We start from the raw sequence: 14,561 nt of genomic DNA on the forward strand, positions 1-14,561 counted from the left end.
ACTTAATCCACAGGAACAAATTAAGAGAGCCAGAAATGATAAATAAGAAGTAATTCAACTAAACCTATAAATATATATTGGATCTCCTTTCTTCTCAGTTTCTTTAAGAGACATGAAATTATATAAAGCAATCATTATAACAATGTAATGTTGAGTTTAGAACATTTATGGTTCTAATATATAACATAATGCAACAAAAAAAGAGGAAAAAGGAATAGTGTCATATAAGAGTAACATTTTTAAAAAAATATTTATTTATTTTTGAGAGAGAGAGAGAGAGAGAGCAAACAGGGGAGGGGCAGAGAGAGAGGGAGACACAACATCTGAAGCAGGCTCCAGGCTCTGAGCTGTCAGCACAGAGCCCGATGTGGGGCTTGAACCCACGAACTGTGAGATCATGCCCTGAACTGAAGTCGGATGCTTAACCGACTGAGCCACCCAGGTGCCTCTAAGAGTAACATTTCTATATCTCACTGAAATTAAGTTAGTATAAATCTAAAGCTGAAGGTAAGCCCCAGAGCAACCACTAAGGAAATATCTCAAAAAGATATAGTAAAAATATCACTAAAGAATGTAAATGTTACCTTAGGAAATATTGTTAATGCAAATAAAAGCGGGGAGAATAAAGGAACAAAAAGACAGGACATATAGAAAATAAAAAAGTAAAGTGGTAGATGTAAATCCAGCTATATTAATAATAACATTAAATGTCAATGAATTAAATTATCCAGTAAAAGGCAGAGATTATCAGATTGAATTAAAAAAAAACAAAACAGGCTCCAACTCTGTGCTGTCTACAGGAGACACACTTTAGAATCAAAGATATAGATAGATTAAAAGTGCAAAGATGGAAAAATATGTATCATACAGACAGCAACCACAAGAAATCTGCCCTGGCTATATGAACAGCACACTAAATGGACTTATAACCAAAGAATGTCCTAAAGATAAAGAGGGAATTTTATAATTATAAAAAGGTCAATCCATCAGGAGGATATAACAATTATAAACATATATATGTACTTAGCAATAGAGCATCAAAACCCATGAAACAAACACTGACATAAATGGAGATGTAAACAATTCAACAATAATGTCTAGAGCTCTCAATACTACACTATCAATAATGGATACAACAACTAGGCATAAGAGAAACAAAAAACCCCGAAGACAACAACACTATAAACCAGCTAGACCTAACATACATCTCTAGAATACTCCCAACAACAGCAGAATACACATTCTTCTTAAGAGCACACGGAACATCTTTCAGGAAATCTAGGTCATAGAACAAACATCAATAAATTTTAAAGGATAGAAATAATACAAAGTAAGCTCTCTGGCCATAATGGAATGAAGTTAGAAATCAATAACAGAAAATAATTCAAGAAACTCACAAATAAGTGGAATTTAAACAACGCTCTCCTAAATCACCAATGGGACAAAGAAGAAATCAAAGAGATATTAGAAAATATCTTTAGATGTATGAAAACAAAGACATAGCATATCAAGATAGCCAAGGCAGTCTTAGAGGGAAATATATATATCTGATAAATGCCTATATCAAAAAAGAAGAAAGATCTCAAATCAATAGCCTAAACTTCCATCTTAAGACCCTGGGAACATAAGGGCAAATAAAACCTAAAGCAAGACAAAGGAATGGATATAATGAAGATTGAAGTGGAAATTAAGAAACCATAGAGTAGAAAAACAATAGAGATAATCAGCAAAACCAAAAGTTGGTTCTTTGAAAAGACCAAGAAAATTGACAAACTTTTAGCTAGACTGACCAAGAAAAAAAATGAAAGAAGACTCAAATGACTAGAATCAGAAACGAAAGAGACATTACTACTGATCTTACAAAAATAAAAAGGATGATAAAGGCATGCTATGAGCAATTGCATGCTAATAAATTAGGCAACTTGGATGAAATGAACAAATTCCTAGAAAGACACAGGACACCAAAACTGACTCAAGAAAGAATAGACAATCTTGGGGTGCTTGGGTGGCTCAATTGGTTAAGTGTCCGACTTCATGATCTCACGGTTTCTGAGTTTGAGCCCCGCGTCGGGCTCTGTGCTGACAGCTCAGAGCCTGGAGCCTGCTTCGGATTCTGTGTCTCCTTCTCTCTCTCTGTCCCTCCCCCAGTCACACTCTCTCTCTTTAAATAAACGTTAAAAAAAAGTATTTATAAAAAAGACGGAATAGACAATCTGTATAGATCTCTAATAAGTGAAGAGATTGAATTAGTAAATAAAACAACTGCCCACAAAGAAAAGCAGCCAGGGGCACATGATTTCACTGTTGAATTTTACCAAACATTTAAAGAATTAATACCTATTTCTCACAAATTCTTTGAAGAAATAGAAGAGAAGGGAACACTCTCCAGCTTACTGTATGAGGGCAGCATAATATCAAAACCAAAAACATGGGGCGCCTGGTGGTTCAGCCAGTTAAGCATCTGACTCTTGATGTCAGCCCAGGTCATGATCTCAGGGTCATGAGATGGAGCCTGGTGTTGGGGTCCATGCTGAGTGTGGAGCCTGTTTAAGATTCACTCTCCCTCCCTCTCTCTCTCTCTATCTCCTTCTCTCTCTCGCTCAAAACAAACACCTAAAAACAAAAACCAGGGATGCCTGGGTGGCTCAGTTGGGTTAAGCATCCGACTTCAGCTCAGGTCATGATCTCATAGTTTGTGGGTTTGAGCCCTGCGTTGGGCTCTGTGGTGACAGCTCAGAGCCCGGAGTCTGCTTCGGAACCTGTGTCTCCCTCTGTCTCTGTCCCTCCCCTGCTCGTGCTCTCTCTCTGTCTCTCCAAAATAAAGAAAAATATTAAAAAAAACAAAAAAACAAAAACAAAAAACATCACGTGTAAAGAAATCTACAGATCAGTATCTCTTATGAGTATCAATGCAAACATCCTAAGCAAAATGCTAGCAAACTGAATCCAGTGATGTATATAAAATAATTATATACGAGAATCATGTGAGATTTGTCCAAGAATGCAAATTTGGTTTAACACCTGAAAATCAATCAGTGTAATGCAACCTATCGATATAATGAGGGATAAAATACACACAATCATTTCAGCAGATGCAGAGAAATCACTTGACAAAATGCAATCCCCTTTTATGATAAAAACACTCAAAAGTCTTGGAATAAAAGGAACTTCCTTGGGGGGCCTGGGTGGCTCAGTCGGTTGAGTGTCTGACTTTGGGTCAGGTCATGATCTCATGGTTCACGAGTTTGAGCCCTGCATCAGTCCCGCAACTGTCAGTGGAGAGGCTGCTTTGGATCGTATGTCCCCCCTCACCCCTCAGTGCTCCTCCCCTCCTCAAGCCTCTTTCTCAAAAATAAATAAACATTTTTTTAAAAAAGGAATTTCCTCAATCTGATAAAGGGCCAATCACTAACATAATACTTAATGCTGAAAGACAGGATATTTTCCCTCTAAGAAAAAGAACAAGACAAGAATGTCCACGATTGCCACTTCTATACAACATTGTTCTAGGGGTTCTAGCCAGAGCGATTAGACAATTAAAAGAAATAAAATGCATTCATATTGGAAAGAAAGAAGTAAAATTATTTCTGTCCACAGATACGATATTGTATATAGGAAATCCCAAGTAAACCACTCAAAAGCTGTTAGAGATAATAAACAAATTAAGTATGGTTGCAGAATATGAGATTAATATGCAAAATTAAGGGGCAGCTTGGTGGCTCAGTTGGTTAAGTGATCGACTCTTGATTTTGGCTCAGGTCATGATTTTGCAGTTTGTGAGATCGAGTCCCACACCAGGCTCCGTGCTGACGGTGCAGAGCCTGCTTGGGATTCTCTCTCTCACTCTCTCTCTCTGACCCTCCCCCACTCATTCTCTGTCTCTGTCTCTGTCTCTCTCTCAAAATAAAAGAATAAACATTTAAAATATGTATGCAAAAATCAATTGTTTTCCTATACACTTGCAAAGAGCATAATGAAAATGTAATTAAGAAAACAACTCAATTGACAATAGCACCAAAAAGAATAAAATACTTAGCAATAAATTTAACAAAAGAGGTAAAGAATTTGTACAATCAAAACTACAATAAAACATTGTTGAAAGAAAATAAGTCCAAATAAATGGAAAGACATTTCATGTTCATGGATTTGAAGACTTAATATTATTTAGATGACAATACTCTCTAAATTGAGCCACAGGTTCAATGCAATCCCCATCAGAATCTCGGCTTCTTGGTAAAAATCGAAAAACCGATTTTAACATTCATATGGAATTGCAAAGGACCAAGAATAGCCAACACAATCCTGAAAAATAAGAGCAAAGGAGGACTCACATTTTCTGATTTCAAAACTTAGTGCAAAGCGATAGTAATCAAGACAGTGTAGTCTTGATTATAGACTTTTCATTACTATGCATTATAGAGCATATAGAGCAGTGAGATAGGATTGAGAGTCTAGAAATGGACCCACGTGTCTATCGTTAATTGATTTTTTACAATGTTGCCAAGGCGGAAAAAGAATAGCCTTTTCAACAAATGGCACTAAAACAATTGGATAGTCACACCCAAAAGAATGAAGTTGGACCCTTATATCACACCGTATACAAAAGCTAACTCAAAATCAATCAACAACCTCAATATAAGACCTAAAATGATAAGACCTATTAGAAGAAACATATGGATAAATCTCCATAGCCTCATATTTGGCAACAGATTCTAAGATATGACATCAAAAACATGAGCAATAGTGGGAAAAAAAATTAATATTGAACTTCATCAAAATTAAAAAATTTTATCCTTTGAAGAACACTATTAAGAAAGTGAAAAGACAACCCACAGAATGGGAGAAAATATTTACAAATCATGTATCTGATAAGGAATCTAGAATATATAAAGAAATCTTACAAATTAGTAATGAAAAGACAACCCATTAAAAAGAAATGGTCAAAGGATTTGAATAGGCATTTTCTTCCAAAGAAGATATACCCGTTGGGGTGCCCGGATGGCTCAGTCAGCTGGGCGTCTGACTCTTGATTTTGGCTCAGGTCATAATCTCACCATTCATGAGATCAAGCCCTTCATTGGGCTCCGCGCTCAAGATTCTCTCTCCCTCTCTCTCTGCCCCTCCTCTACCCTGCTCTCTCTCTCTGTGTCTCTCAAAATAAATAAATAAACTTAAAAAAAGGAAGAGGACATACCAATGTCCAATAAACATTTGGACAGATGCTCCACATCATTAGTCACCTTGACAAGATACCACCTCACGCTCATGAGGATGGCTATAATAAAAAAATCAGACAATAGCATGTGGAGAAGTGGAAACTCTCCTACCCTGCTGGTGTGGATATAAAATACAGCATCCATTTTATAGTCTAACAGTTCCTCACATGGTTAAATACAGAGTTACCTTACACCTAAGAAATTCCACTCTTAAGTATCTACCCAAGAGAAATGAAAATACATCTTCACACAAAAGCTTGAATACAAGTGTTTATAGAGGCACTGCATAATAGCCAAAGGTAGAAATCGTCCAAGTATTCATTAGCTGATGAATGAATCAACAAGATGTGGTCTCTCCATACAATGGAATACTATTCAGCTATAACAAAGGAACGAAGCACTGAAACATGTTACGACACAAATGACCCTTGAAAACATTTGTGCTGAGTGAAAGAAAGCAGTCACAAAGACCGTACATAATATAGTTCCATTCAGATCAAATATCCAAATAGGCAAACTTATGGAGAAAGAAAGTAGATTCGTGGTTGCTTAGGTCTAGGGGGAGTAGGGGTAATAAGAGACGTGATCGCTTTTTAGGGGCTGTGAAAATGTTCTAAAATGGATTGTAGCGATCGTTGCAGGTATCTAAAAACTACTGAATTTTATACTTTGAATGGGTGAATTGTGTGTTATGTGAATTATGTCTCAATTGAACGACTGTTAAAAATAAGAGTGAACCAGAAATAGACCATCCCTCATAGGGACTGATGCTTACTTTTGAAATATCTCCATGGTTGGATTAAGATAATCTGGGATTGGAAATGTGCCTAGCTGTTCCCCAGAAGCAAATACAAATTCTTTCTGAAGAAGAATAACGTCACCCAGAACCTTATATTATCTATGATTTTTCATGTACAAGGCACTCCATTAAAAATTGTCAGGCGTATGAGAATACAAGGAACTGAAAACCCATGGGAAAAGAAAGACAGTAGAAACGGATCTCATTATCCCTCAAGATTCAGCTTAAACATCACTTCCTCAGGAAAGTTTTTCTTAACTCCCTGGGTTTATTAAATCCCTAGAAAAGTTCAGCCCCATCTCATCCTATGCGTCCCCTAATTACTTGTCCAACAAGTAATTATTTCACTGTGGTCAGTTTGCAAGTTCTGCCCAAATTAGGATTTAACTTGTGACAGAGCTTCAGTCATACCTAACCTTTCCTAAGAAAAACTTAAATGTATTGTTTTTTCACTTATTTTTAAGGTAAAATTTTTTTTTTAAACATTTACTTATTTTTGAGACAGAGAGAGACAGAGCATGAACGGCAGAGGGTCAGAGAGAGAGGGAGACACAGAATCTGAAGCAGGCTCCAGGCTCTGAGCTGTCAGCACAGAGCCCGACGCGGGGCTCAAACTCACAGACCGCAAGATCATGACCTGAGCTGAAGTCGGCCGCTTAACCGACTGAGCCACCCAGGTGCCCCTAAGGTAAAATTTTAAGTTGTAGCATAACGTGCATAAAGAAAAGTGGACGACTTGTAAGTGTGCATCCTGATGAATGTTCACAAACCGAACAGTCCCATGTGTTCAAGTAGCACCCAGATCAAAGAACAGATGCTGCCAGCACCCTGGAAACCCTCATTGCATCCCTTTCTAGCTACTGACCTTTTCCAAGGATAACCAATTTCCCACCTTCTAACACCTGTCTTTGAACACTTCTAAGATTAATTGTGCTTATTTTACTTCAGTGAATTTTCAGAACACACAAAGATGTGTGTGCCAAGATATTCACTAACTTCATTTATGGTAGCAAATGACAGAAAACAACCAAAATGCCCATCAACTGGGGACTGAGTAAATTTATTATGCCTCTTACAATAAATTCTATGCACCCATTAAAAGTAAAGATCTAGATATAAATATGCTGACATGAGAAGATGTCCACGATATGTCCAAGATAAAGTGGAAAGTTAAGTTTTATATCTATCTATCTATCTATCTATGTCTCATTCATATAAAAAGAAAAGTCTGTGTTTATGTGCTACTTGTGTATTTGGAAATGCAAAGCAAAGTATATATGCCAACTATTCAGAATTGGAAGAAGGGATGGGATAGGAAGGAAAGGGATTTTCACTTAAAATAAAAAACACCTAGTTTTTGCAAGATATCTATTTTTTGCAAGAAACATGCATTCCTTTTGCATGCAACTTTTAACTGCAATTTAAACATTTAGGAAAAATTGCAATGCCTGAAATTTGCCTCTGGGGTTAAAGTAACTGAATTCAAGATTGTGTTCATTTATTAATGAAACTTCACTGGTCTATACATATTAAAATTACAAATTCACATACTCTCTGACATTAGGGTTCCATGTCTTTGGAAATGGAAGCTTTGTTTATATGCCCTAGAAGGCATCAATGATGATGCTTATTTATTGTTTGTAAGGGTGAAAAAATAGAAGTAACCATTCACAGAGCAGTGTCCATTCACAGAGGAAGAGCTAAAAAAACTATGGTATAATCATTCCTTAAAGAAGGCAATTAAGGAGAATGGAGCAGATCTGTATTCATTAGCTATATTACCTCCAAGATATAGTGTTGAGTGAAAAAAGCAAGGTGCAAAATAATACGCAAAGATAAAATTTAGATCAAATAGCCCCTCCTCAGTGCCTGGGTGGCTCAGTCGGTTAAGCATCCAACTCTTGATTTTGGCTCAGGTCATGATCTCCATGGTTCCTGAGTTTGAGCCCTGCATCGGGCTCTGCGCTGTCGGTACAGAGCCTGCTTGGGACTCAATCTCTCCCTCTCTGTTTGTCCCTCCCCAGCTTGCTGTCTCTCTCTCAAAAATAAATAAATAAGCATTAAAAAAAATAGCCCCTGCTCCGTAAGAATACGTACGTATGTACATAGGACATATGAAAATGTCTGGAAGGATGTATTCTGACCTGATGCCAATTTTTGCTATTTTTGGAGGTGGTGATCCTTAAGAAGAAGGCTTCACTTTGAGGATTTCAGGCGGCCAGGAGGTGAGACTGATATAAAACAAACTTTCCTTCTGTTTTTTTTATTATTAATTTTATTTTTTAAATTTACATCCAAATTACTTAGCATATAGTGCACCAATGATTTCAGGAGTAGATTCCTTAATGTCCCTTACCCGTGTAGCCCGTCCCACCTCCCACACCCCCTCCAGTAACCCTCTGTTTGTTCTCCATACGTAAGAATCTCTTCTGTTTATCCCCTAAACAAACTTTCCTTCTTGAACACTAACTGCTTGCATGCCAAGGGCCCTCATGCCCTGCATCTCTGAGGAAAAACTGCAGGCTCAGAGAAGGCAAAAGACTTACCTGAGGTCACACAGATGGTGAATAACAGAGCAGGGAGGCAGTCAGGTGGGTTCGACGTCAAAACCCATTCTCAGTCCATTTCTCCGTGGTGGAGGGAGGTGGGGAGGCCCATGAGAGCAAGAGAGGCTTTGGGGGAGTCTACCCCTCACATGGTCCCCTGCTCGATTTGCAAAATTCCTTCCATTATTCTACTTCTCAAGAATGACCCATGATGGCCCTGTGCAGGTGAGTGGTACCTCCCGGATGGGGCAGAGATGCTACTTAGCTTACCTTTGTGACATCTGGCGGGTGGTTCACCTCCCATGATGATGAGCCCACGACTCCCTTCTGTCATTCCATCCCTTCCATGGAGAGCTCGGAATGGGAGGAAGTTCTTTCTGATAGGGAGTTGGGCTCTGCCTCTCCGTGACTTCCCCCCAGGCCCCAGCTTTGTCATCTGTGCCCCCGAATGCCACCTGCTTCCCCCCTCCCCATTGGGACAGCCCTGCGGAGGCTTAGAGTCATTGGCTGGATCCCCTTCTCCAGACCCCCTCCCAAGGTTGGCCCTGTCCCTTTCTAAAGCGGGACCTCCAGTGCAGGATCTGGGAGTCTGAGGGGCAGCTGATAAGCAAATTAGACTGTTTTCTGGAGTTTGTAGAGTGTTGAAGGAGAGAGCCGTCTGGAGCCCCTCAGGGGAGAAGATGCAGCAATGCTGGGTCTCGTGGCTCCTGTGCTCCCAGGTAGCTTCAGGGAAGATCTGTCACACTTCTTGACACCCCGAAGCAGGCTGGGCCACTCTTCAGACCCCCAGCCTGGAACCCCAGCCTGTGGCCAGGGTGGCAAAGCCAGGCGCCCCTCCTCCCAGAAAGCATCTCACAGTGGTTTCCGTAAGTTGGTGGCGATTGCATAACTCTTGCACCAACTGCCATGCCGGATATTGTTTGCAACCCAGCCCGCTGTGCCACACGTGTTGGCTGGCATGGCCAAGCCCCCCACACGGGCCGGAGGAAGTCTGAGAGTGAGACGCAACTGACGGTGCCTCCCAGGAATCCGCCAGCCACAGGACACTCTCCTCTCTCCCCGCCAGCCACACAGTCCCCTGATGGGCACAGCAGGAGGCTCTCAGGGCCCCACTGTCCTCCAGCCAGAGAAGGGGGCCACTGGTTCCCCAGACCAGCGGGACCATGGAAGTGTGGACTTCTGAGAAGCCACCATCAAATGCCAACAGTTCTTCTTGGTGTTCAAGGGAAGAGAAGGCCCAAAGTTCCACTGGAGGGAGACCCCCCCGCATCACTCCATGGGCACAATCCCACTGGGGCAGGGGCCAGGTGAGGGTCCGCAGGTGCCTCATTCAGAGGAGGCATGGCTGAGAGTGAGTACTGAGGATAGAGGAGGAAGGAATGAGGGGTCCACTGGGCGACCCAGTGGGAAGGAGAAATTCCACTAGCCTAAGCACTTCTCACCGAGGACTCCTGTGAGGGGCTGGCCAGGGGAACTGGAGGCGTGCCCATTTGCCGACAGTTCTTTGGGCACCGGCATTCCAGGGACTGGGGGATGATCCGGAGGGCGTTACGGTGTTCCTAAAGTAAAAGCCAGGGATCCCTGAGAAAATGGAGCCAGGAATGGAGAGCGGCTAGAGACATTCCCACAAAAACGGACAAGATTTCTGGCAGAGTCAGGAGTAGAGTGTCTCTCGGAGATCTCCAAATCACACCCCCGGCCCCCAACCCAACTGCCTGGAGTGCTGACTGCTGATGGCTCCTGGTCCAATCCCTTTACAGTAACCACTTGCAGTTAAAGAGAGCTGCCTCTTGGGGCGCCTGGGTGGCTCAGTCGGTTAAGCGTCTGACTCTTGATTTCAGCTGAGGCCCTGATTTCACGGTTAGGGAGTTTGAGCCCCACCTTGGGCTTTGAGCTGACAGCACAGATCCTGCTTGGGATTCTCTGCTCTCTCTCTCTCTCTCTCTCTCTGCCTCTCCCCAACTCTCTCTCTCTCTCTCAAAAATAAGTAAATACGTATTTAAGGAGAGAGAGAAAGAGAGCCAGACTCCCCAAGGGGACAGCCTGCCTCTGAGGACGGGTCACCACAGGAGCCTACAGGTTCAGCCCCCTTGCTCCCAATCAGGATGACTCTGGAGGCCATTTCAGCCCCAGAGCTTCCCGTGAGTTTGGCTCTTTGCAGTGACTGCGTCAGAGCTTTCTTCTCTCTGCCTGATCCTACCCCCCTGGTCCCCTCACAAGGGGCTGACTTCGAGAACTCTACAATAAACCTCTTGGAACCTCAAGACCCAACCTAGGAGAGTATGTGGAACCACAGAGGAGTCCTGCCGTAGTCAAGGGTGCAGATCAAGCTACTTCAGATGCTTGCTATTTAAACTAGTGATTTCTCTGTTCTTTGGTGCTAGTCTGTTTCAGTCAACTCTATTCTCCTGGTCACCCTTGCTGGGGCAGTCTTGGGACTGCCTTAAACCAAAAAAGGTCACCCTCTGGTTGGCAACAGAAAGCAACTGGCCATTAAAGAAAAAGTTGGAAGACATATCCGGGCCCAACTGAGACTTTTTTTTTTTTTAATTTTTTTTTTTTAACGTTTATTTATTTTTGAGACAGAGAGAGACAGAGCATGAACGGGGGAGGGTCAGAGAGAGGGAGACACAGAATCCAAAACAGGCTCCAGGCTCTGAGCTGGCAGCACAGAGCCCGACGCGGGGCTCGAACTCACAGACCACGAGATCATGACCTGAGCCGAAGTCGGCCGCTTAACCGACTGAGCCACCCAGGAGCCCCAACCAACTGAGACTTTTTATGGGGAGTGACTCAGAAGAGTAGAATGAACATTGGACATTCTTGGGTTTGGTATAGTCACTTGTGAATTACTTTATTTTGCAGAATCTCTAGAACATTTTTGGAACAGGGAAATCACCTGACTGCCTTTTAATTTCCACAGCAAAGGTGACCATTTACTATGCACTATACCCTGGCAGAGCACATCATCGGCAGTTTTACTAAACCATCCAGCAGGAATAATTTCATACACACGTATAAGGCTGACCTATTTACCAACTGGCATTCTGTTATTCATCATAGCAGCTGGGAATCCTAAACCTTCTTAAGAAAAAAAAGAATAAGGGGGAGGAGATATTGTTTCATGTAACTGGAAACCCTAAGGGTGGTCTTCAGGTATGGTTTGATCCAGGGCCTTAAATTAAATCATCAAAACCCTGTTTGTTTTCTCTCTGAGATACCACACTCAGGCAGTCCTTCCTCTTACGTGCTAAGTTAGCTGCAACAGTTCTGGACTAACACCCTCCACAGTTGAGGAGTTGAGTGGAAAGTTAATTTATTTTTATTTTTTTTAACATTTATTTATTATTGAGAGACAGAGAGACACAGAGCGTGAACAGGGGAGGGGTAGAGAGAGGGGGAGACAAAGAATCTGAAGCAGTCTCCAGGCTCCGAGCTGTCAGCACAGAGCCCGATGCGGGGCTCGAACTCACATACCATAAGATCATGACCTGAGCCAAAGTTGGATGCCCAACCAACTGAGCCACCCAGACACCCTGGAAAGTTAACTTGTTTTTAATGTTTATTTATTTATTTATTGAGAGAGAGAGAGTACAGGCATGATGGGGGGAGGGGTGCAGAGAGAGAGAGAGAGGGAGAGACAGAATCCCAAGCAGGCTCCATGCTCAGTGAGGAGTCTTTCACAGGAACGTCATCTCACAAGTTTGAGATTATGACCTGAGGCAAAATCAAGAGTGGGGTACTTAAGTGACTGAGCCACCCAGGTGTCTCAGGAAAGTGAATCTTACTTCCAGTTGCCTAAGCAAAAGTCTTGGGATTCACTTTGCCTGGCCCAAGTGGCTTGGCTTCAGCCAACTCTGAATCAATTATTGTGCCTTGAGATAACTCTGTGGCCTAACTGGTCATGTCTAAAATTCATCTGTAAATATTTACGAAGTATCTACTTGGTGTTAGATCCTGTCATAGATTCCGGGATTATATAGATATTGTCATTCATTTGTGCTCAAGAACTCCCTTTCTAGTAGGATAAACTGACATGACAACACGCTTTAAAAATGATCCACGATCTAATTTAGTTCATACAAAGATCTCGTTAGAAAGGCAGTTACATAGATTAGCTTGTTCTGCAGGTAAGGGAAGAGAGACTCAGGGAATTGGATAGCTCACATAGAGCTTACTGGAGCCTTCACAGCCCTCAGCAGGCCTAGCCGGAGAGGGATATAATGAAGACAGGAGATCCTGGAAGAGCCACAAAACCTTGCACTCTTCCTAGAGTGTGAAGTCTCGAAGCTTCCTCCCGCACGGAGCCTGGGATGGCTTGGTTGAGCCCCCATGAGCTACTGAGGAAGCTCTCCAAACAGCTAGAATTTCTTTGGCTGGAAGCAACGGAAAAACTGGCTACAGGTGATTTAAGCATCTGACCGACAGCCATTATCTCGTGTAACAGGGAATCTGGAGGGAATTGGTATAAACCAATCTTGGGTTGGTTTACACAGTGGCTCGGGGACAGCATCTAATATCCCTGGCCTGCCCCTCTTTCCCCTCTGCCAGGCTTGGCAGGGTAGTTTTCATCTCTAGGACTGGCTCTTCAAGCTCAGAAGATGGCTGCCTCAGCCCCAGGGTTCATAGCTTTACACAGGAACGTCCAAAAGCCAGAGGAAGGCATTTCCAAAAGGAAAGAGGAAAGTATTTTCCAAAAGCACCCCAGAAGACCACTGCCCATGTCTGGTTGGCCACAATTATGGCACATGTTCATGCTTAGTCAGTGTAAGACTCAAATTTGGTGGCTGTAATGTACATCCAAAGGAGCAGTGGCTTAAGAGAGATGTTTATTTTTTTCTCATGGTAAAGTCCAAGTAGGTAGTCCTAGGTTGATTTCTGCGACCACAATGAACAGGGACCCAGGTCCATCCTTCCAACTTTCTTTTCTTTCTTTCTTTCTTTCTTTCTTTCTTTCTTTCTTTCTTTCTCCCTCTCTCTCTCTCTCCTTCTCTCTCTCTCTCCCTCTCTCTCTCTCTCTCCCCCCCCCTCTCTCTTTCTTTTGAGAGAGAAGAGAGACAGAGGGAGAGAGAGAGAATGTTAAGCAGGGTTCATGCTCAGCGCAGAGTCTGACTTGGGGCTCTAACCCACGACTCTGGGATCATGACCTGAGCTGAAATCAAGAGTCGGATGCTCAACTGACTGAGCCACCAAGGTGCCCTCCCCCAGGCTCTTTCTGTCTGAAGTCTCTGTCATCTTTAACTTGCGGCTTTCATCTTGTGATCTGACACGGCTGTGCCAACTTCTCCCGGCATATCTTTGCTTCAGCCAGCTGGAAAGGGGGAAGGTACTGGAAACATTCCACTTTCCCTTAAAGGCATGACTCAGAAGTTCAGATGTGAGTTTTGCTCATTTCTCATTGGTTCAGTTGAATTGCAAGTCCAACCCCAGGTGTAAAGGAGGCTGAGTAATTAATGTAGGCTTTATTCTGGACAGTTCTGTTACTATGGGAAGAAGAAGGAAATGGATATTAAAGGACAACGAGAAGTCTCATTGGAATGGAATTGTCAGAGGATTAATCTAGGCGACTAAAATTCACCCCCCAGGGCTGGGGAGAGAAACAGCCCCTCCCAAGTACATGGCTTCTCAATCCACAGGCAAACTTGGGATTTGATTAGAAGAACAGGTAGGGGAGAATGATGGTTCATAAGTAAGGTGGGTAGAGTAATGGCCTCCTAAATATATCAATGTCCTAATCCCCAAGGACCCATGAAAGTTAACTTAGAGGATGAGATTTAGAATTTCAGAGCTGTTGAGACTTGGGTGATATTTTGGGTTCAATGGTGGATTTAATGGGTTTAGAGACCCTGGGATGGGATGAATGTATTTTGTGTGTGGGATGCATGTGAATCTTTGAGGGCCAGGGGTTGAACTGTGATAGGCTGAATAATGGCCTCTAACTATGTCTGAATCCTCATCTCCAAAACGATGGCTGTTGGTTTCTATATCAAAAGGGACTTT

Source organism: Panthera uncia, chromosome A2, assembly GCF_023721935.1.
Source record: "Panthera uncia isolate 11264 chromosome A2, Puncia_PCG_1.0, whole genome shotgun sequence".
Classification (NCBI taxonomy): Eukaryota; Metazoa; Chordata; class Mammalia; order Carnivora; family Felidae; genus Panthera; species Panthera uncia.